Source organism: Mytilus californianus, unplaced genomic scaffold (assembly GCF_021869535.1).
Source record: "Mytilus californianus isolate M0D057914Y unplaced genomic scaffold, xbMytCali1.0.p SCAF_3, whole genome shotgun sequence".
In the NCBI taxonomy this organism is placed as follows: domain Eukaryota; kingdom Metazoa; phylum Mollusca; class Bivalvia; order Mytilida; family Mytilidae; genus Mytilus; species Mytilus californianus.
This window is the reverse complement of record NW_026262679.1, coordinates 129,507,554-129,533,211: the sequence shown is the minus strand read 5'-3', so window position 1 is coordinate 129,533,211 and position 25,658 is coordinate 129,507,554. Positions and strand designations below refer to the sequence as shown.

Below are 25,658 nucleotides of genomic sequence, written 5' to 3'. Positions count from 1 at the left end.
TTTTTTTTATTGTCTAAGACATTTCCCTAGATATAGGTTTTTAAACATTGAATCATTTTGGAATCCTTTAACCCACATCAGCACGGCAGTTGTTTTTTTTTAATGTAAATTCAATACATTTTCAGATTTGGCGCAAATTATTATCTATATTGTTTTTGTTTGTTGTCTTGATTTGTTACTTCTTGGTAGAATTATAAGATTTCAAGAACAACGGTTAACTACTGTCGCCTTAGTCTATTTAAAAAAAAAAGTAAAATAAAAAAAAATGTTGTTGCTTTTGAAATTATCACTGACTAAAGAACTGTTTATGCACGTTCAAAATAAGTGATTGAAGTATGCAAATCTCTTGATGGCAATGTTCACTTAATAATTGTACGAAAAGTTAGTAAAGATTGAGTTGGACAAATGTTGCTTTTCTCTTATTATTCTTTTTGGTCTTTATGGTTTTGAAAAAGAACAGAAAATGCCAAGGGCAATCAAAACTACAAGTGAAAAAACATATAATACTATTCCCCCCCCCCCCCCCAAAAAAAAAGGCAAACAGTCCATAAAACAATACTAAAGAATGTGCGACACAAACAAAAACTGGTTGTGAATTCCGGAGAAGAATAATAAGCAGTTCTTATTCCTCTTATTACGTCCGTCGCGTTGTCAATAAGAAAAACTGATAAGTGATAGCGGTATTTATGGCTCACACAACAGCGGAATAATTTCTGAATTTTGTCCTACCCTCAGATATTATCAAAATTTATTAATTAATAAGTTTCGGTACATGCAAAAATGAAAATATGAAAGACTGGAACAAAAATTTGAATAAAAAAAGACAAATCATTAACAGATGCATCAACACAGACAATGAAAAATAAAATATCACAAAATACAACATAGCAACTTAAACAAACCCGACACAAATCCCAATACAACAGAACTTAGATGGTCCAGTAGGATACAAAAATTCCCTGCTCTTATACTGGCATCTGACATATTTACTATGACTAGTTGAATCCACCGAATATTACGCTACAGTAGTTTACCGAGGTTCAAATCTGGTAAATCGATTGATAATGAAGAGACAAAGCAAGGCAACACACAGAAAGTAAGGGAATCGTATGAACCTCAAAGGGAGCGAGACCAGGTGCGCCGACAGGGTAAGCGTCTCCTGCTATGCTTTCACCGCCCACTTTGGTAAGAGAATTTTAACATTATTTAGCTCCGTATACTCCGTTTAGATTTGAGGTTATCTGTTAAATGATTTGCAGGAAATGCGTGTCTTGCGAACAGAAATATACTTTTGCTACAAACTACCGATTCAACACTATGCTTTAACAACTTTAAATGACCTATGCTGTTTTCCTAAAAAGAAAAGATAGAGATGTTTGTTTTAAACATTTATAAATCAAAACCCTATTTTAATGAATTATAATTACTCAAAGACGATAAATAAAGTGCTATTTTAGCATTCAGTCAAAGTGTAATATTGTATGTTTGTGGTAATATATACATTGTATCCATAATTATTGTTAATTTTTCTTAAGTATGAACCAGTTAAGTGTTTCGTCATAGAATATGTAAATATTTCCACAACAAGGTCATATAACACTTTCATTATATCGATATGTGACCATGAATATTATGGTCGTTTTATTGTCAACCACCTTATAATAAACTTATTATAAAAGGTAACTAATTCAACACTGTAATTAGATCTTTGAGTATCGTTTATTTGGTATAAATATTAATTTCGTTATCAGTAAATTAAAACCATACTTAATATTATTGTTATACACATATGGCTTTGAACTAGCTGCCAGTAACTGCGAGTACTCTCAGATCTGTACTAACAATTTGTTGTTAGGATGTACAAATACCTTGCCACGTCCGATCTGTGTTTTTATTATACGTTTTTCTGTTTTGTGTCGATCTGATGAGTTAAGCCCTTTCAACTGATTTTGATAGTTTGTTCTTTTGTTGTGCTGTAACACCATTGACCCAGGTTAGGGGGAAGGTTTTGGCGCCCACAAACATGTTTAACCCCTACCACATTCTTTATGTGCCTGTCCCAAGTCAGGAGCCTGTGGTTGAGTGATTGTCGTTGGTTCATTTGTTTTGTTATAAATTAGACAGTTAGTTTTCTCAATCGAATTGTTTCATATTTTTCATGTCGGGGCCTTTTCTCATTGTTGAAGGGCGTATGGTTGCCTATGATAGCTTATATCCACTTCATTTGAACTTGGATTGATAGTTGTCTCATTTGCAATCATACCACATCTCCTTATTAATTCTTAAAAATGAATGCATGAGTCTTCCTTAAACGACTTAAATTAAATAAGGTTGACAGGGAAAATGGCTGAAATGATTCCTATACATGTTATACGGACATTACTGTAAACCAACTAATTTTCGCTAGCAGTTTATTTTCGCGACTTTCGCGAGTAGTAAAATAATGCGAATATAAATCGTCGCGAATATGTAAAACTTGGAAGTTTCCTTATTTAACTGCATCATTCAAATTTGAAAATCGCGAAATTAAATCACCGCGAAATGGGCTAATATGGGCTAAACGCGAAATAAAGTATCCGCGAAAATAAGTTGGTTTACAGTATATAAAAAACACACATCTGATAGGTGATTGAGCAGATTGTTACTCCTCGGAATACATTGTGTATGTGGGTTTTTTTAAATCTATTTTTAAACTACATGTTCTGCTATATTGTCTTTTAAATTATAAATTGAAAGTTATAAGCTATGACGTCATATTCGTAACAACAATCCGTATTTAATAAAAAGAGTAAATGATCAAGTGTCTTCGTTAAGGGTAATAGAATATAAGCTATGTGATAAATTAGAATGTCTCTCTATTATTATTAACCAATTAGAATATGGCATTTTAACAGAGGCAGCAACCCATGTTGTGATCAATCAGTTCATAATAATATGAATTGATTGGTTGTTACATTAAAACTTTACTTCCCTTGATACAAGTATTCTTCATTCCAAACTAAAAGACACATTGGAAGAATTAGCCTTGTTTTGTTTTATAAAAAGAATGGCCAACGTATATACAAGTACCTTGTCCTACAAAGGGATTAATCAAACTGTAAATAAAATTCTCTGAAACTGACATTATGAAGATACTTGATTTCTTTATTGACAACATATTTGTTACGCCTGGAGGACATATTTTCCAACAAACAAACGGCATTCCAATGGGAGCTAAGTGTGCTCCTTTTCTTCCCGACATGTTCTTTTATTCATATGAGGCAGGCTTCTTCTTATGAAGAATGGAAAGAAGCTATCATTATTCTTTAACTGTACGTATAGCCCTCTCACTAAATCATTCAAAGTTTGGTGACTATATGTATATGTTTCATACATCGATCCCTTCGATCTTGAAAGAACAGATACAAGAAAAACTGTGCAGTCATATCTTGACTCATATCTAGAAATTGACAATGAGGTTGAGAACAAAACAGTTGATAGGATATTTAAGAACTTACATTTCTTATCACGATTTCCTTGATATTAGTTGCTGCTTACAAAGAAACTATTAAATAAGAGTTCCAAGTGGTAATGTTAAATTTATCACTACATCACTTAGTAATTGTTATCGGTTTGTCGGGTTTTTTTTTTTGTCATATTTGTTCTTTGTGTATAGTTTTATAATAGATCATGCCGTATGTAGGAGTATTTTAAAGCTGCATATAGAGTATGGGTTTTGCTCCTTGTTGAAAACCGTATAGTTAAACCCACGTCAGTTGTAACCTTGTTGATAGTTGTCTAATCGGCAATCATACCACTTCTCCCCATTTTTATATACATTTATTAATCATGTATTCAGAGAAACTTTAAGGTCCCATATCGATTTATATCAATGCAAATCATTTAGACATTTAAACAACAACAAAAATCCTCAATAGGATATTTTTGTTTATAATCACCACTAAGGGACTTTTTTAATTGATGTTCAAAATTTACATTCCGGACAATCGCTTAGAACGTAAAGCATGTTTGTTTTCGATATATTTTTAGTCTAATGAAATGAAAATTTTGAAAAAGGAGACTGCAGAATATATTACGTCTGAATGTTTCACATGTATAAATATCCTATATTTCTTGTCATATATAAATTAGTAATAAACGTATGATATTTATACATTTTGTCATATTTCTATAGGTTTGTTAGTAATTAAACATTTGTCAAGACACATTACAAGGAAGTCTATAGTTATTTGTTTGGATTTTTTCAATAGAGAAATAATTATGATAATAACAACATTTACAATCGTAACAAGAAGGTATACAACCCTGTGATTTCCGTATCTGAAGATATCAGACCACGAAAACATATATTCGTGAGTTGAACACACAGAAACATCCTATCGTACAATCGATACGTATTGGTGACTGTAAAAGTTAGTGTTGAATCAGAAAGATCACCACGGATATGTTCCAACTGTGTTGTCGCAATACCACAGTCTTTTCTTTTATGACAGTTGTTTTCCATTCGTTAGATATGCTAGAGCTTTTGATTTTGCCAATTGTTAAGGGACTTTCCGATTTTAATTTTCCTCGGAGTTCGATATTTTTGTTGTTTTACTTTTTCCTCGATTCTTACATCACCGAACGAGACTTATCACCGAACGAGACTTATCACCAAACGAGACTTATCACCGAACGAGACTTATCACCGAACTTGTACTTGCCATGAGCAACATGTCGGATATGCTACAAGTCGAACAGGTTTTGCTCACCCGTGCGAACCAACTGAGACCCCCTCTAGTTTATGGTGGGGTTTATGTTGCTCAGTATTTCGTTTTCTATGCAGTGTTTTGTAGACTTTTGTTTGTTTTTTTGTTTGTTTTTCAGGTTTTTAATGGTATTAGTTGTCGGGTATTTTTCGACTCATGATTGTTTATTGTTCATTTTGAGTCTTCGAGATGTTGCTTACACATTGTCACATTCATTTGTATGTTTTAAAATAATAAACGCTTTGAAGTAGATTTCTGCTTAAATGTGGGAAAATCATATATTTTACTGGAAGGACAGTTATTTTGGGTATAAACCACCATAAAAAAGTTACTTTGATTGTGTTTGTTGGAACTACTTTAGCAAAATTAAAAATTTGTTACACCCTACGATTTAAGCCGATTTTATCTTATGTCATTTATTTATATCAATTCTGTATATAACGTGCCACATCACGTTTTTGCACAATTTTAAATAAATATCTCAATATAACATAATCATTCACAAACTTTAATTTTATATAGAAACAAGGTAAACTAATCAAGCATGAACTTTTTTTAACAGTACTTCTTTATTCAGTAGAGGTATTCGTGTTTCATGTTAACCTATTTACCTACAAATTCCAACATTTTTTTGGTTTGTTTGACATTTTATTCGAAAATTGATCGTTTTTTAACGCCCCATCATGCAGTGAACGGATGATGACTAAAGAAACCCTTTCATATTTTGGAATGTATGAACATGAATTCTTGACCGATATAAATTGTTTTTCTTTTCTTACAAATTTTCGAAATATTAACAAAGCATTGCCCCTTTTATCTTAATCCAAATCAAATAAAACTTTCACGGGACAGATTCTTTAATGATACAGTTTGACCTATAAGAATTAAACTATAGGGTAAATATAAAAGGGATATAAAAGCAAACTTATTGATATTAAATCCTTGAATGTCGCGCATTTTATCAGAACAGGAGCAATACAATGATTTAATTTTAATTAAATTGATAAATTTATGATTATTGGTCATCGATAATCTTTCTATGTTGAAACTTGCTATATTTAAATACATTAACAAATAGATCTCTTTAACCATACCATATTTAAAATTGACGGAGGGACGCTGAAATAGTACCACGAAACTTGAAAAGTTTTGACCGCTGTACCTAAACTGTCGTTCACCCTGAGATTAATTAGCCTGGTAACCTGATCAACCACTCCCCACCCAACCCCCTTTTGCGTCAGTATGTCTACTGGTGAGCAGTGAGGCAGAATCCCAGGCTACTGATAAATCATGTTCACAACTAGAAATCTAAAAAATATGAACTTTTTAATGTCACCAGGTTTACCAAAAAAAGTCAATTCATTACTGCTCAGACAGTTCGCTTGCAGTCAATTCAGTACGGTTTAAACAGATCGCTTGTAGTTAATTCAGTACTGTTTAGACAGATCGCTTGTAGTCAATTCAGTTCTGTTTAGACACATCGCTTGTAGTAAATTCAGTACTGTTTAGACAGATCGCTTGTAGTCAATTCAGTACTGTTTAGACAAATTGCTTGTAGTCAATTCAGTACTGTTCAGACAGTTCGCTTGCAGTCAATTTAGTACTGTTTAGACAGTTCGCTTGCAGTCAACTCAGTACTGTTCAGACAGTTCGCTTGTAGTCAATTCATTTTTGTTCACTAGCATTTCAGACAGAATCCCAGGCTACTGATAAATCAGGTTCACAACTAGAAATCTAAAAAATATGAACTTTTTAATGTCCCCAGGTTTACCAAAAAAGTCTAATTAGATCTGAAGTAACAAGTAAGTTGTGTCCAAGTTCCGTTTAACTTGCAATTAACCAACCCATGACCTCTTCATCATTATGTAACAGGATGACGTAAAAAAATCGTGTGTGGCATCCATCATAAGTTTTATTGATAAAATTCCTTTCATTTTGGTTTTTGTTTTTCTTCATTTTTTCCCGTTTTTTTTTTTTGCGAACTTTAAATGTAGTGCAATGAACGCCATATGAATTTACTAGAATGAATATAAATGAAACCAGGATTATAATTTTTACGTATCATAATTTATGCAAAAATAATCAAGGTTATGTAATTCACCTATTTTTAGTATTTATGTGTATGACCAAATTAGCAGTAAACAACTCCATAAAAATGTTTATATTAGCATAACCTTTAACATTCGTAACATAAAAACGGAAAATTGATCATCAAAATAACTATTATTAAACATTATCATGTTGACATAATTACAGAATGATATACAATTCAAATAAATTTAAACATTTAACATCAAGGTCTAGAAGCTTAATTTATCTGATTTCAGATACCTTGTGGTAAGTGTTTGCATATTTAATATGTTTGTGATTAAAGAGATATATAACGATTGGTTTTAAATATTTCTAATAATTTTCAGCTTAACAGTAAGATTAAGAATGTTAATTTTCAATTAATGTTTGTTAATACCAGTAATGAAAAATCTCGTTCATTATAATCTACGTTTTGTGCAGAATGCATTTTTAAATTTTCTTTCATTTCGTGCATTAAGGAAAAAGTCAAAAGACTCATCAGAATTAATTCTCAATAGGTTTTTTGAATTAAAGCAACAATATCAAATAAGATTCAAAATGTGGGGAAAATTTGTATGATAGGTGAAACTGTTAGTCAACAATAAGAAAACCCAAAAAAACTGAAATTTTGATTGATTTTGGAATGACGGAAAAATCAAAAAATTGTCTTGCATGTTGTTTAGTCATTTATATTTGGCCGTATAATGGATAAAACAAACAAAAAAAATAATTTAAGAAATGTATTAAGGTTTAGCACCAAAAAAATCATTTTTATCAATGCACCATTAACAAATGAATTTTAGTAGGAAATGGTCATTTTGATTTTATCAAGATCTGAAAAGTCTGAACAATTAATTCTTCTGCCATGTTCAGATTTTCAATCAATTTTCATACTGTCAACTGTGGAAAATGCAGTACTGTTTAGACAGATCACTTGTAGTCAATTCAGTACTGTTCAGACAATTCGCTTGCAGTCAATTCATTACTGTTCAGACAGTTCGCTTGCAGTCAATTCAGTACGGTTTAGACAGATCGCTTGTAGTTAATTCAGTACTGTTTAGACAGATCGCTTGTAGTTAATTCAGTACTGTTTAGACACATCGCTTGTAGTCAATTCAGTACTGTTTAGACAGATCGCTTGTAGTCAATTCAGTACTGTTTAGACAGATCGCTTGTAGTCAATTCAGTACTGTTCAGACAGTTCGCTTGCAGTCAATTGAGTACTGTTTAGACAGTTCGCTTGCAGTCAACTCAGTATTATTCAGACAGTTCGCTTGTAGTCAATTCATTATTGTTCACTAGCATTTCAGACAATTTAGTATAAAATGGATTTGTACAGGTAAATAGCAGATAATAAACAGATATAAAAATAGACCGAGCATATCTTAATGGGCTGCAAGCGAAATGTCTTAACAGTACTGAATTTACTACAATGGGTTAGTCTGAAAATTGATTGAAAAACTGAAAATGATGTATAATTTATTGTTCATATAAAAATAAGAAGATGTGGTATAATTGCCCATGAGACGACTCTCCACCAGAGACCAAATGACATAGAAGTTTGGTCTTTAAAGAGTTGTTCCGATCAAAATGACCGTTTTAGATCAAAATCAGTTTACTTGTGCACGCGATTGATGCCTCCCTTGAATTTGAAAACAAAGTTATGAAGTGATCAAGGACATCATGAACAAACAAAAACATATATAACTAAAACAAAATCTAAATGTCTTTTTCAGAAATCTAGTTCCATTTCAAAGTTTAACTATTTTATGCGTTTAGGGGACCACAAAAAGCCTTATGTGAGCTAAAATTTATTATTTAAAAAGCAATATTCCATGAATATAAATTACAACTCTCTGTATCATTTAAATAAAAAAAAACATCACTATATAGATTTCAAGCATCCGAAGCGCTTTTCTGGTTTAACCTTCGTCAGGAATGCAAAAAGCCGAATACCTGGAAGCCGAGAATGTATAAGAACCGAAATAGCTGAAAATCAATATGACCACAGGACGTGCAAATAATAGCCAAATCCATCTAAGGTCAACTTTGCCTGAGAAAGTACGGTACAAATTTCACTGTAACAATGCATATTTTAGAGCAGCTAGAGGCTAAAGTAAAACAATTTGTTTACTATACTACTTTAATATCTTCAATTCTTTTAAAATACATTTTTTTTTAAATGAAATCATTTCCCATATCAAGCAATGAATATCTTTTTTTTCAAAAAATCTAATTTTGTTTGTTCGATGTTATAATAACATGATAGACATTCTAACTATGAGCTACGAGTTCTTTCACTATATGTTCATGATTATAATTAGATATATACATTTGTAGTAATATTGTGGTCCCTTTGGTTGGTTGTCTCTCTTTTTTCTTTTGGATGATGTTGTTTTTATTCTTCACATAGTATTACATGTTCCTTTCAACTATTCACTCCATCTTTACGTTCTCGTAACCTTAACATTATATTGACTAGACATTTCTTCAAGTGTTTCCATTCTTTGTTTATTTTATCCAAGTTTCTTACGAGTTATGTCCTTTCAATATGTCTTAATTTGATAATTTATATATTAGGGAATTTATAAGAAGTAGTGAGTTCGTAAACGATAATCAATGAGCAACGTTATTTTAACCCATTTCTAGTAAAACGACTGTTTTTTTTTTTTAAATTTGACAATAAATCAACGGAAATTTCATAAAGATAATTTCATATTTTGTCTTTTTTATTCTATAATAGTTGGAAATGATTATATCACATAGTTCACATCTATATTTAGACATTCGACAAATTAACATTAGTTAAATATAACTTAAATGGGGTGTTAGCTCCCATTTTTGTATCTACAAATTTCATATTGGTTAATGAATATTTCATTTAATGTTTAATAATTATTAATTATTTGAATTGAATAAATTTTGTTATTTACTTTTTTTTTATAAAGACATATATTAATATACAATATTTATGTTGTTTTGAAAAGTTTAAAATTCTAATGGCCAAAATTTAGATCCTTTGAAATTTATATATATAGTATTAAGTTGTCTTGGAATCGACCGTGCAAGACCCTCAAGTCAGGGCAGTCAAGGTCGTTAAAAAAACCTTCGTCGAGGGCTGGCTACCAATTCTCTTGAAAAATAGCCGTGCTAATCTCAATCTATAAGGTTAGCGGAATTACAACAAATCTACCGTTTCATTTTATATTGCTTTTCGATATAAATGGAAATTATGTGCTAAAGGTTGTATTTGAAAAATAGAATATAGATTTTGTTTAAACTGTTTCATATCCTAGTAATGTTGTTTTTCTATTATAATTATATTTAATTATACTTTAAAACTACTTCATTGTTGTTTTGTAGTAAGCCATGAAGATCCTGGTAGTTATAGCATTGCTCATTGTGATATTTCAAAGTTGTGTCAAGTGTTTCCAAAGTGCTAATTACTTTTACCGCCAAAGTAAGTCAGTTTTCAGTTACATTGAAATATTGGAATGTGGATTGTGTTAATGTTTTCATGTCGTGTCATTTATTATTCCCTAGTAATTTTGAAATACTCATTAATGCGTGTTGAAAATGGCTCTAATGTATTTCGGTTATATAAATAAATTACAAGAAAATATATCGAACTCCAAGGTAAATTCAAAAAGGTGGAAGGTCATAAAACCTGAAAAAATCAAACGCTCGACTATATCAGCCAACGGAATGATTGGAAAACAACTGTCATATTCCTGACTTTATGTAGGCATGTTCCATGTATATACATCCTATCATTTCAATTGTCTCGACTTCATTCTACTTTTTATGATGATTACAAAATCCGTTTTGAAGAGACTGAAATAGAAATGACGGTTGACGAATTTGTAAAAACTAATCAAAGATACCAGGCTAATAGATTGGTACACCAGACGTATATTTCGTTTAGATAAGACTCATCAGTGACGCTCGAATCGAAGCAGTTAAAAAGCAAAATCAATTAAGAAATTTGGAAATCATTGAAAGCCGAACATAATTTTGCCAAATAGGAATAAGGCAATATAGTTATAACTTAAGTTACATTTGTATCGCTGGTTAAATAGAAATGAAGACATCGTTTTTTTTTTCTTGTTTCAGGAAATATGATAGGCGGATTGTCAAACTTTGGCTTTGGAAGTCGGGGTGGAGGACAAAACAGCATGATGAGGCATTATTACCGGGGATGATAACTAAGCAGCAAAAAACATTTACTTCGTTTATCGGGAATAAAAGTGAAAATGTTCGTCCTATGATTGTTTTTTTTTTATTTACCTAAGCATAACTTGTATGAAGTACCATTTAATCATGCATTGTTATAAACAGGAAGAGTCTGAAAAGGATATTTCCGAAAAGCACCTTATTTTCTAGAAAAATATTAAGTATATTAAAAGATTTTTTGTGCAATGAGTCCCATATCTTATTCCAGCAATTTTTAGTTCCCTAGAGTAACTACTATCCATTACCCCGGTATATGCCTGATTTAAACGATACCTTCTGTCTGAATATTTCTAATTTCATAACTTGGGTATTCGCACATAATTAAGGTGGAAAAAATTGGCATTAAACGATCTTTTTAGGCATATTTGTATTTATGCTTTTAAACGTCTTCATTTTTTTCTATTTTCATTCGTTTGGTCTTGTGGATGTTTGTTTCAAGTCTTTATGCAATTGTAGCAGTCAGGAATTTCGTCAGTGTCATTATTCTACGATAAAGATCGTATATTGACATTAAGATTTCATTTCTACTCTTTTCTGTCTTTTATTAGGGGGAATGGTGTTCGTATTGATTGCTGTATCATTGAATAGTATCAACACATCTGATTATTCATGTAGAAAAAGCATCGTAATTATGTTCATGTGAAAAAATCATCGTCCAAAATTTAAAGCTTTGGAGAACAAATTCCAGAAAATGACTACTACGTAGTGTATTAATTTCGTACAAAGTAAAATAACAAAAATACAGAACTCCAAAGTTTTTTTTAACAATTCTTTATGATATCGTTATGAAACATCACTACAGAATATGCGCTTATCAATTCGATTAGGAAATTTGCATTTCATAGGGATTACTCTTGTACCTCGTCAAAATAATTCCACAAATAAATGTATAGAATAAGTTTGTCCGAAAGGTGATGACATATAGGGCGACCTTCTTTATGAGAATTTGATGTATTTGTTGACAAAACGTAATACTAGCATTAATTACTTCTCATTCGTCATCGTGTTATTGATGATATGAAAACTTAACAAATAAGAGGTAAGATCATTATTTTACCTTATAGTACAACTCTACTTTTAAGGTGTCACAATTAAAGAATTAGTGATGCAATTTCTTTAAATATTTTTTTTACATTATTATTTATATTGCAGTATTAATTCCGTTCTAGTTCGAAACATTTCTGCATAGTATTATATCTTTTTCCTGTCAAAAATGAACCTTTGTATAAAGTAGTATATCATATTAATTGTTTTAACAAAAAAGTAAAACAGAAAGATTAACAGAAGACAGAGGGAAGTAAATAAATTTTAATTGTTTCTTTCGTATCAATTCAAACTCTAAAAACTGTAATTTAGTTTTAAAAAAGAGGCATGGGATATCAAATTAACTCACAAATCGAAGAAAATCCGACAACCCAATGGCAATACATAAAAAACGACGAAAACACATGTCACATAATACTATATTTATAAAACTAAACCCAGGAGGATGTATAGAAAAAAATCCTCGGCCAACAACAGAGCAAATTGAAACCCACCAAAAACCATGGGTGGTGTCAGGTACTCAGGTAAGCAGGTCCTGCTCTACATGTGACATACGTAAGGGTGTCATGCCAATACAATTTGGTGATAAATCTCATTTAGTTATGTCACAATCAAAGAAAAGAGGCAACGACAATTGGAACATATTCGTGGTCATCTGTGATATTCCATAACGATCAACCAAATCCTGATGGCTTATAAATGACTGGCTATTCTGTTTATGTCCTTTCTGGTTATAAAGTTTCTTTTTTTAACATGATTGGCTTTAACATATTTTTGGTTTGAGCGTTCCTGATGAAGGTAAACCAAGAAAAGCGCATCGGACACACGAAATTTACAAAGTGTTATTTTCATTGACAGTAAATGCAATTATTGTATGTCTAGACTTAAAACAATTCAGTGCTATACATATTTGTGTACAAATATTACTCACTTAACCACGGGTTAATGTATCAATGACGTATGTCAAACATTTTTTTTTATTTAAACGCGCTAACAAATCTGCTTTAAGTTGGAATTATTTGAAAATTGACCTTGTTTTGGAGTTTTAAATTTCAAAAGTCAAAAATATTTTAAAATCGACGAAAGGTTGTTAAACCTAACTTGATGCTGGTTCGTATATGTGAAAAAAGGGACAAACGGATTAAACAAAAATAATTAACATTGTAAAAACTGGAAAGAAACGACTATTCTTGGTATAAATTTCTTTTTTTCAAATTAAGAATGACAGTAATATAGGGTTTTTTCATTATTATTGGTGAATATTGTCCAAAGTAGATTTTTATTTAGTACATATTTGCGAGTGCAGTGAAGTATTTATTCTACGAGAGATAATATTCACCAGTATTAATGAAATAACCCTTTTATTGCATATCAATGATTGAATTACTTTCTTGGCGCATATCTGTCTGTCTGGTTGGTTTTTTTTTTTTATCATTATTTATAAACAAAGTCCATGTAATGACTTTTTAATCTTTATAGGACTATGAAAGTTATTTTGGTAATAACTTTATTACTTTTATGTGCTGTTTTCGTGGAAATGTACTCATTTGACCCGACTTACTATTTTAATGGTCAAATTAAGTATATTTGGTTAAGTATATTTCATGTATTAAATATATAAAACCCTTTTTTATCATTGTAATCTATATGCATAAAAGTGAAGATTAAAAAGCAACAAAAATGAATCAAATGTGAAAACTAAAGTAAACAAAAAGATGTTTCTAAAACATATGTTAAAATTATTCATGGAGTTATTGCTAATTATGAAATAATTTTTCCTTATATAATGAGGAAAATGGTTAAGAAATTAAAATGTATTCTTTTTTTTTAGGGAACTTGCATTTCAGAAACCAGCCTCATTACCAAACAGTACATTCACCTGTTGGTGTAGGCACAATGACAGGAAAGTCTATGATGAAAAAATATTATCAAGGATAATCGGCATCATATTGTTTACATTCAACATTTTCTTTTTTCGAAAATTGATTTTATTGTCAAATAATTTATATTTTGTCAGCTGATTTATGTCTTCCTCTGTTTGAAGATAATGAAAGACGTATAATACCATGAAGATGTTTTTTTCTGTTTTTGTTGTTATGTTGCTGGCTCATTGATTTAGCAAACAAGTAATTTAACACCTATATATATGTAGGACTCGGGGTGCGATGGGGACGCTGAAGTGCAATGGTCACGCTGAAGTGCGATGGACTGCGCTGAAGTGCGATGGTTCGTTCGCTGATGTGTGATGGTTTATATTACACTCAATGTCCAAACTGAGAATTTCAAATTACTATGATGTAACACATCAAAGCATGTTGATTTAAAGCTATGGATAAGAAATGTTAATTGAAACCAAAATATAAAATAATTAATTGAACACAATGAATTTAAGTCTAAAATGTCAGAATTGTAAATTCTAAGTAAAAGTCCAAAAAGATATGAGAATCGACTTTTAGCTTGGTCACACATATATGAAAATTCTGAGAACTGTCGCGGTTTCAGTTCCTTTGCGAGAAAGAATGATAATAATAATCATCCTAAAAATGGAGCAAAAACGACAAGTTTCAAACTTTCTTTAATAACAATAGAGGCCAACACAATACGTCTACGACGTGTGGTTTAGATTAACCTATTAAAGACAAATTTTATTATAACATTACAGAAATTTTGCGCCGTAGAAACTCATGTTGAACTATTTTGTCAAATTGCAATAACTCTCAATATTGAGAGATACTAACAATTTGGGATCCAACAGTATTCATATTTGACTTTTGGATCCGTTGTGAAACACCATGGTACACTGTAACCATCCCCGGGATTGCGACAGTAATTACTAGTCTGGTCCTTTGGGTCATCCAGTACAGTTGTATGTACATGAGGTGTTTGACTGTCCCAGTTCTGACATGTCCTCCCTGTTACAGTGCATGTCATTTTCCCTCTGTAAGCAAAACCTGGATCGTAACAATCAGCATCTGAAAGATATTTAAATTACCATGACTTAACTAAATATTTCTTTTGTTTTATAACATGTTTGGGGTTTTTTTTTCAAATAAAGCAAATAAATCTCTTTGTTCTGAATATTATATCACCAATACATCGCTAATTAACTTATATACCGTATGGCTCATATTTGCATAAGTCATTTGAAAATGAAATACAAATTTTATCAAAGCAATTATTCAACAATGTTATATTTAAAAAATATGACATTCCATGTTTACATAACTATATAAGTTTCCTATGTCAGGTGATATCAGAAATTATTAAGGATGCTTTAAAGCTGTTGCGTCGCTTTTAAGAAATTTCAAGCAAAAACAAACAGTGTTCTTATAATTAATTTTTCAAATATGATTTTTCAGTTACATTTTTCCTTGCAGAGGAATTAATAACAAACAAATGATTTTTTTTAATATCTAATTATATGTTTATTAAACCTACACAGTATTGACTATACTAATGCTTTGTAGATCTTTAAACAACCAAAGAGTCAGCAATGTTTGAACATGATAACACGCTCTTCGCACGTTAAAGAGGAATTGTAACATCACTTAGAAGGATCTGAAGGTGGCCTGTTGCAAGCAAAAATGTTCTTCCAATTTCCAGTGCACCCTCTTTGTATCGTTAGCTGTCGAAATTTCGATTGACACACTTTCTAGAACCTACTTTTATTTTTTGTTTTTAAAGGAAAAAGTATGACAAGACCATCATTTGGTTCCGAAAACATAAAACAATAAAATCATACATCAATCCTTTGAAAGTTAATTGGATGATATACTCTCGTTACTTTAGTACAGATTTTTATCGGGTGTTTATCAATTTTATATATATTGAAGACTGCTGAAGCCTGTCTCCGGGTGTGGGATTTTCTCGCTGCGTCGAAAACCCATCGGTGGCCTATGGCTGATTTTTGCTCTTTGATCGGGTGGTTGTCTCCTTGACATATTCCTCATTTCCTTTCTCTATTCTATTAGTCCATAAGCGTTTTCAACGTACGTATCAGCGCTCGTATTTTGCATTATAATGAATTAAAGTTATATCAGATTTAAGTAATGCATTTTTTTTTATAAGTTGATTTGATTATAATTTAATCACGCCTTTTTTCTTCTCTCTTTTTGTTCCTTGTATTTTGAAACGTCTGTCATGAAATGATAACTACATTCCTGACCAACAGTGACGTCACTATGCTGTACGAACAAACAAACTCTACAAGATTATATGAAAATCGAAACAGTTGGGTTAACGAGTGTACGACAATGCACGGTCCTAATCAGTAAAACAAGACGATGTTATTCCTACCTGAACATGATACGTTTACCGATGACCATTTTCTTTTTTCATACCGAGACACAGGACAATGTTCCAGAATGGCCGTACTATTTTTTTCATAACACTTAAATCGGGTGATTGGTACGTCTGCAAAATGATTAGTGTGTGAATAAGTCGTGTCGGGTAGTTGTTGGTAATGATTATTTGGATCTGAAAAAAAATAAAATAGACTCTTAAGGTATATCAGGATTTTCACATGTATTCTTATTTTGTATGACTATCTGTATGTGTTGGCTATTTATATTGGTGTTGTTTTTCAAATTGTAAGAATGACTTAAAACAAAGTCTGGATGGAAAAATCTTAATAACGAGATACCAAAACAATACAAAGACAGTACAAAACGAACACAAATTAAAAAAAAACATCCTTTCTACGTCTGCGTTGGGTCGGACACAGTTAACTGCGATAGATTAAATGATTCACAAGTTCAACCACAATCTTCACCACTTATCTTATTCCGATGTCGTTCAGTGACACAAGGAAAAAGAAGCGATGCAATCTAAACTTTTTGTATATTGTTCGATTTTTGTCATCGTTGAGGATTTGATATTGACTCTTGGGATATATATTTTCACTGTAAAACTTGTGTGTATGCTTAGAGCATGAATGGTCATTATCGTTTTATTGATTACAAAAAATGTCTATAATTATTAAGCAAATTTCAAAGGAAATATAGAAGATAGTACTCGAGTTTGAGTTTTATTATTAAGTCAAACCTTCAGTGTAACACATTGGAACGGAACAAACATCGAAGCTCATTTTCGGATCTCCTGTCATACACCAAAAATACGGCCGTTCGAGTTCATTTCCAGTTACTGGAGAGCGGCAGTAATTATCTGCGGCTGAGATAGTATGGTCTGGAAACATTGCAGTTACAAGTTCGGAAGATAGATCATGTGGAGAAGTTTCATCCCATCTTTGGCAATTTTGGCCGGTCAATGTTTTTGAAGTGTTAACTTTTGTACCACTAAGGTTTTCGAAGCAATCTACAAAATCAGTATAATATAAGTGTATCTTTGTGGAATTATGAAACATAATATTTAATATAGTTTTTATAGTAACTGAATTTTTACATATATTAAATCAAACATGTTTCTCGTTTTTTATATAGATTAGACCGTTGGTTTTTCCGTTTGTATGGTTTTACACTAGTAATTTTTGGGGCCCTTTATAGCTTGCTGTTCGGTGTGAGCCAAGGCTACGTGTTGAAGACCGTACTTTGACCTATAATGGTTTACTTTTATAAATTTTGACTTGGATGGAGGGTTGTCTCATTGGCACTCATATCACATCTTCTTATATCTATCGAATTATTAGCATAATTATCAGTATTTTATGGTTTTTAAATTTTACGTGTTTTTTTTGGAAACTTTGAATGCTGTCAACAAGTCTCATCAGCTGACTTTGTTAAGGATCATCATTATTTGAAGTTCGTCGTCTGTCGTCCTTTCAAATTAAAAGTCCAATTCAACAATCATCCTTAGAATAATTTCTGTACTGAATGAAAGATCTGACCAACGTATTCATAGTAATCCTTGTAAAATTTATTGCCTTTAAACGACAGTTTTTACCTATTTTTGGCTTTCGGGTGACAATAAAAAAAATGAAAGCTATAATAGATAGAGCGCAATTGTAAACAGCAAAATGACCAGAAAATACAGGTTTACATAGTTGTTATTTAATAGTTCGTTTCTATGAATGTTGCATTGTTGTTTGTTTTTTGTTGCACTTCTGTGTTCTGTTATTTCGTTGTTTTCCTCTTATAGTTGATGTGTTTCCCTCGGTTTTAGTTTGTAACCCGGATTTGTTTTCTCTCAATCGATTTATGACTTTTGAACAGCGGTATACTACTGTTGCCTTTATTTACAAATAAGTCGAGATGGCCAAAATCATCAGTCAACTTCTTATAGGAGTTATTGCTCTTTCATGACTTTTTTTCAATTCAATAGTTTATATATGTGAGAACAAAAAAAGATAGAGCGAAATTTGAAACAACAAAAATAATTAGCAAATATCTCAAATGTAAGAACCTTCAGTGGACTCGTTATAGAAGTTATTGTCCTTAAATGATGATTTTTTTACCATTTTGCCAGTTTTCTGCGAAAATATTAAACAATCATTACAGGCTCTTTTGGTGTCTCTAGTTTTGATATCTTGTCATTTTTATTTGAGTATTAGCCAAGGCCTTACTCCAAGCGATATTCAATCCCACACTTGCAAAAGTTGACTGGAGTATAGAAAATGGTCATTCGTGGACTTATCCCGCCCGGCAGTTGACGAATTGGGGCGTCTGTTCGACTGTGGGGGGTGTATACACAGTCACATCCTGTTAAGGATGTAAATCCGATGCTCTGTGCAGGATGATTGCCACATACGCTGCATGTTACCCTTGCAACAACTCTCTGTCGGGTCCATATATTGCCTGTTACAAGCTAAAATTTCTGTTCCTATCAAACATAGCCTTCTTTTCCAGTGGCAGTCCAAATTTTAGACATGGTTCACCTTAGGCCAAATATGGCCTTGAATTTCAACTTATCCATAATTTGGTTTTTAAATAGGTTTATTTTAAAAGCCTTACTACTAGGTTAAACAATTCTCTTCACTATAGTACATTCAAGGCTTCAAAGTCAGTGCATTTTGGAAATATTGCTAAAATACGATGATTTTATGCATTTTTCAGACCTAAAAGCTTGAGGAATCCCTTAGCCAAACCCAACGATCCAAAATGTTTTGTAACCAAAAGATTACAATGATGATATTGAATTCCTAGGCACAAAAAGTTTCTGGGATCAGAGGTAACGGCCAAAGACAATTATACTCAAAACTGTTAAGAATTATTGACAAAAACAGGCGTTTCAACACAAATAATACATAATTAAGGGGTCATTACTTAATATTTACAATGTGATGTGTCGTCCGTCATCACTTTGTTGTAATGCTAACTAGTTCAATTTTCAACAGGATGACTTGTAAAAATGTAACTGTGACTTGACTGTAAGGGTTGCTCTCCACCTATTGCAGTTTATCTAAAATTCTGACCAAATTGCAATTCATTTTATCAAACCAAACTGTTCAACAGGTCAGAAATTTCAACAAACTGCTGTAGAAAAACAGTCAAGTGGTGATAGCGCAAGGTGATAAAATAAAGCATACTTACAATCCTTTAAAACTTTAATTTCACTTCATTGATATATTGAAAAATCAGTCTAACAATTCCTATACAAATTGTATTGCAATTGTCATGCTAAAGGTGATAGGTAGTAATTTTTGAATTGCAATAAAAATGTCCAAATTAAGCTTTCATACAATTTTCTTTCGAAAAGTCTTCTATATTCATAACTACAATACCCTCCTTTTTCACGAATGTGACTTACCGAATTAGACTATTTACCGGATTTGTAATAACATAAGCAACACGACGGGTGCCACATGTGGAGCAGGATCTGCTTACCCTTCCGGAGCACCTGAGATCACCCCCAGTTTTTGGTGGGGTTCGTGTTGCTTAGTCTTTGGTTTTCTATGTTGTGTCATCTGTACTATTATTTGTCTGTTTGTCTTTTTATTTTTGACCATGGCGTTGTCAGTTTGTTTTCAATCTATGAGTTTGACTGTCCTTCTGGTATCTTTCGTCCCTCTTTCATAAGAATCAGATATCATTTGAATTAAAACATCTTATATTCAGTAAAATACTGTGGGTTCATTATTATTCGTTGGATACCAATTTTCGTGGGTTTCGTGGGCACAGGTGAACCACGAATTCAAATGTACAACTAATCACAAATTTTCTATAGGCTCTGTATGCAGAGATTGACAAAACCACGAAATAAAATATCCTCAAAAATGTTTTCCTCAATCCACGAAAATTGATACCCACGAAAATAAATGAATCCACAGAATATGTGAAATTACAACACGTTGTTAACAAGTTTCCATGGGAGATAATCTAAAATCATTGATATTTTGAAATATTGATCTTATCTCCCTTTAAAACTTCAAGAGAATACATTTAAGCTTCAAGTATATTTCAGCAAGTATTTTAGAGATTAATTCAAAGAAAGCGTTGTAGTATGCATAGAATAACACTATTTTATTAGAAATAATTCAAAAACTTAAATTTAGACATTTTTTTAACAATTCAACATTTACAACCTATCACCTTTTGTATGACAATTACAATCAAATTTATATAGAAACTGTTAGACTGATTTTTCATCATATCATTGAAATGGAATGAAAGTCTTATAGGATTGTAAGTATGCTCTATTTTGTCACTTTGCACTTTCACCAATTGACTATGTTTTTCGACAACAGTTTGTTGAAATTTCTGACCAGTTGAACAGTTTGGATTAATAAAACAAATTGCAATTTGGTCAGAATTTTGGAAAAACTGCAATAGGTGAAAAGCATCACTTATAGTCAAGTCACAGTTACATAAATTCTTGTCGCAAGGACATTTCCTTCTTTATCAGTTCCTCTCCAAATTTTGATGAAGCTTTCCTGTTATCAAAACAAATGATGAGGTGGGTAGTCTAAAAATCTTCATTATTTCGAGAGGGGGCATTTTTAAAACGCCCATGTATATCATATTTGTGGCCAGAGGTATGTTATCTTGCTCACAATAGGTTCTTGTTGTGGTATGTATAAATTCCCTGTCACGTCCATTCTATTATTTTTTAGTTGTTATTCTGCTGATCAATCTGATGAGATAAGCCCTTTTCAACAGATTTTTATAGTCTGTTCTTATGTTGTACTGTTACACCACTGTCCAAGGTTAGGGGAGAGTTTGGCGCCTGTCACATTATATATGTGCGTGACCCTAGCCAGAAGCCTATAAATGAGTGGTTGTCGTTTATTGCTGTATATCATATGGGTTTTTTTTCGTTTTATAAAAAAAAGAAGATGTGGTATGATTGCCAATGAGACAACTCTCCACAAGAGACCAAATGACACAGAAATTAACAACTATAGGTCACCGTACGGCCTTCAACAATGAGCAAAGTGCCGTTGCATCATTGCACCAAGTTAGAGGAGTTTTGGCGCCTTCAAACATGTTAAACCCCGCCACATTCTTTATGTGCCTGTCCCAAGTCAGGAGCCTGTAATTAAGTGGTTATCGTTTATTGTCGTATATTATATTTGTTTTTCGTTCATTGTTTTATACATAAATCAGGCCGTTAGTTTTCTCGTTTGAATTCTTTTACATTTGTCATTTTGGGACCTTTAATAGCTTACTATGCGGTATGGGTTATAAACAATAGATGAAAATGATATAAATATTGTTCTCGTTATAAAAAAGAAGATGTGGTATGATTACCAATGAGACAACTCTCCACCAGAGACCAAATGACATAGAAGTTAAAAACTATAGGTCACCGTACGGCCTTCAATAATGAGCAAATCCCATTCCGCATAATGACAAATGTAAATCAATTCAAACGAGAAAACTAACGGCCAAATTTATGTACAAAATAATGAACAAAAAACAAATATGTAACACGGCAACAAATGAAAACCACTGAATTACAGGCTCCTGACTTCGGACAGGCACATACAGACTGTGGCGGGGTTAAACTAGTTTGAAGGCGTAAAATCCTCTCCCTAATCTTGGACATTGATGTAACAGTACAACATAAGAAGAAACTATAAAAATCAGTTGAAAAATCGTTGCCCTTTTTCAACTCTCTATAATAATATTCAGTAAGATGTAATATGATGAATTTAAGATAATAATATAATAACTTTTACCAATGCAAGAAAATGCAGTTTCGTCCCATCTTCCATTTGGTTGACATGCAACGTCAGTTATAACTTTCCAGGGAGCAGTTGAATTTACACAAATATTTCTGTTGCATTTTTCTGGTAAATGAACTGTTTTATTTTCACATGTGTAATACGTTTCGTTTCCCATCAACGAACCTTCGTTCTTCCAGGATGCATTTGGAATTTCTTCTATTCCGCTTCCACATTCTATGTCTGAAAAGATTGGTTCTGTCAGATACTCAAAGGGATGTACGCTTTGACATAAGAATTTTACAAGGAACGTTTCATATCAAACTTTAAAGCTACTTTTTTTCTTTATGTATACATGTCTTTTATATTCAGTATTTCAACATACTTTAAAAACTTTTAGATCTTGTCCGTCTGAATGAAATAAGTACAAGGCAATATGTGTTGACCTCCTGAATGAAATAAGTACAGGGCAATCTGTTTCGATCTCCTGAATGAAATAAGTACAGGGTAATCTGTTTCGACCTCCTGAATGAAATAAGTATAGGGTAATCTGTTTCTACATCCTGAATGATACGAATACAAGACAATCTATTTCTACCTCCTGAATTAAGTAAGTACAATGTAATCTGTTTCTACCTCCTGAACGAAATAAGTACAGGGCAATATGTGTTGACCTCCTGAATGAAATAAGTACAGGGCAATATGTGTTGACCTCCTGAATGAAATAAGTACAGGGCAATATGTGTTGACCTCCTGAATGAAATAAGTACAGGGTAATCTGTTTCTACCTCCTGAATGAAATAAGTACAGGGTAATCTGTTTCTACCTCCTGAATGAAATAAGTACAAGGCAATCTGTAACTACCTCCTGAATGAAATAAGTACAGGGCAATCTGTTTCGACATCCTGAATGATACGAATACAGGATTATCTGTTTCGACCTCCTGAATGAAATAAGTATAAGGTAAACTGTTTCTACCTCCTGAATGAAATAAGTACAAGGCAATCTGTAAAAAAAACCCTAATGTTAGGTTTAAAGATATAGAAAAGATTTTGTCAATTAATAAAATGAAAATTTTCGATGAGATGGTTTGACTATCATCAACTCAATAGTCAGCACGATATGATTTATTATTCATGCGATATTTTTTTTGTATATTTTCGTTTTATATAATGTTGAAATCAATTGAAATACAATTCAGGCATAGGTTTGATTAAAAATCATTGCTCTTCAACTTCGAGAATGAATAGCTACGAGTTCCAACTGTTGTGATTCGATTGCTGCTGACGTGCATCTGGAGTGCCGAATCAAAATCCTGGTATCTTTGATAAAAAATACTTCACGTTCAAGAATAATAAATTTACAGCACTGTTCTTTTTGCTATATAGAGGTATGGCTTTACGCGGTATATTTGCACAATAAGGATAAAGAAGTAGGGCATGTATTTGTTTCATTCGGGAGGTCGAAACAGATTGCCTTGTTTTTGTTTTGTTTTCAGGTCAAAACAGATAAACCTGTATTGGTATCATTCAGGAGGTCGAAACAGATAATCCTGTATTTGTATCATTCAGGAGGTCGAAACAGATAATCCTGTATTCGTATCATTCAGGATGTCGAAACAGATTGCCCTGTACTTATTTCATTCAGGAGGTAGTTACATCTATTATTCAACATTTTTAAATTTCACAAAAACAAATAACAAACTTTAACAAACACACAAAAAAATTATCTGAACTGATACAATTCAGATATCGTTATAGTTAAAAGATGTTTAAGATAAAGCTGAATGGAAATCTAGAGATACGACCCCAATGAGAAAAATATTAATTCAAAGTTATGAAAAGAAGTGGATGAAGAAATAAATCGCTGGTACAAGCATCTTGACGTATGGAACGTTTGATATTTGTTCAAAATATAGTTCTACATAGTGTGTTTTTTTATATTTTTACAAGATAGCGTATGTCATTAAGATGCTTAATATACGCATTTGAAAAATTTATTTCCTACAAGTGGCGCCTCTACGTTACTCACTGAGTTGTTCAAATTAAACGATAACGAATTTAATTTGCCGCACCATAATTATGTGCATTTCGAAAATTAAAATATGTCTTCGGTAGTGCTGAAAAGCAAATATTCAAAATAAAAAAAGTATCAAAAGATGAATAGAACTTATAAATACATAATAGAACTAATAAATACATAATAGAACACGTAAAAAAAGAACACATGAGTAGCAAGAGGATGAATAGAAATTATAACTAAGTATACATTTTTGTGTCAACATAAAAAAAGTATGTATGCAGTTTCTGGCAAGATTTTTTGAATAAATATGTTTTCATTTATGTTAAAATAGGAAATTTTGAAACAAAAAAGGTATCAATTATTGAGAGGAAAAACACATTTGGTAATTTAACATGATAAAGAAAACTTCTGTGTAATATTGATACTACCAAAATAGTTATTACTTAAATGAACAAATTTATGTATTAAAATATCTACGTACTTAACGGTAAGCATAGAACATTGAGACTTTTATCTGTAAAACATCTCTCTTCACGTGTACAGTTATGGTTTTTGCAATGTCCTGCATATTCCTACAATATATCCAAAGAAACGATCATTATCTACATGTATATAGAAACTTTTGTTGAGAAACTTTAAAGCGTTTCTTTTGTTTGCTCTTTAATCTAAAACTTCACACTTTAAAATTTCGAAATCATTTTAGATTAAGGAATTTATCTCCTTAATGCATAGCTCTGATTCCTTTCTGGTTAGGTTTTACTTTTTGTTCTTTTTGGTTTTATCAGCTCATCAACGTTTGCAATAAGTTTTGGGTTTAAAAATATTATGGCCTCTAGCATCACTGAAGATACAGCAATTGTATAAATACGCATCTGATGCAGAAAAATTGGTACTGTTAAATGCTATTATAGTCGATCAGTTGCATGTCGGTCCTTTAAAGCCATATTTGTACTGAAGACTCTAACATTCACCAGAATATGTGCTATTATTTGCAAGCTTGGAAGAAAAAAAAACTAGTCTCAATATCTATACCGAATGCAATTTAAATTAGTTCGACAGATATCCAAATGGTGACTCGCTATTAATATATATAGATAGGGATAACTAACAGTGTAAACCAAGGAAACAATTCTAACGGACCAAATTATTTACAAGAATTTGCAGATATGCAAATTATATAAAAATTATTTGCCTTTTTATATCAAAATTCGAGTAAGGTTTAAAGACAATCAAAAATAAATGTAATTCAAATGTTTACCGTTTTTTTTATATTTAAATAATCAACTTACCATAGGTATGTCAATTGCATCGACGAAAGTTACAGAAGTTTTCTCTTTGGTAGATCGACCAAAATTCAGTTCACATTTCCATTCGTCTTTATAATAATTCAAAGACTTGCATATTTTCATCTGCAGACAAATTGCAGCACATGTGTAGAAAGATGTTGGTTTGATGCTCCGTATTATAGATTCTAATGCATATAA

The 25,658-nt window shown here is 31.8% G+C and overlaps 3 long non-coding RNA genes across 3 annotated transcripts; 1 reads left to right on the top strand and 2 right to left on the bottom strand.

Annotated features, from left to right (window-relative positions):
* The first annotated feature begins 7,010 nt into the window (after window positions 1-7,010).
* Window positions 7,011-11,083, top strand: LOC127736209 (uncharacterized). Its single transcript, XR_007998856.1, has 3 exons — window positions 7,011-7,085; window positions 10,182-10,278; window positions 10,932-11,083. It is a non-coding gene; the product is annotated as an uncharacterized LOC127736209 (long non-coding RNA).
* Window positions 11,084-16,499: 5,416 nt separating this feature from the next.
* Window positions 16,500-22,201, bottom strand: LOC127736214 (uncharacterized). Its single transcript, XR_007998861.1, has 3 exons — window positions 22,168-22,201; window positions 17,139-17,408; window positions 16,500-16,571 (listed from the first exon to the last, which is right to left on the bottom strand). It is a non-coding gene; the product is annotated as an uncharacterized LOC127736214 (long non-coding RNA).
* Window positions 22,196-25,528, bottom strand: LOC127736211 (uncharacterized). The gene is made up of 3 exons (XR_007998858.1): window positions 25,464-25,528; window positions 24,656-24,746; window positions 22,196-22,395 (listed from the first exon to the last, which is right to left on the bottom strand). It is a non-coding gene; the product is annotated as an uncharacterized LOC127736211 (long non-coding RNA).
* Between the last annotated feature and the right edge of the window lie 130 nt (window positions 25,529-25,658).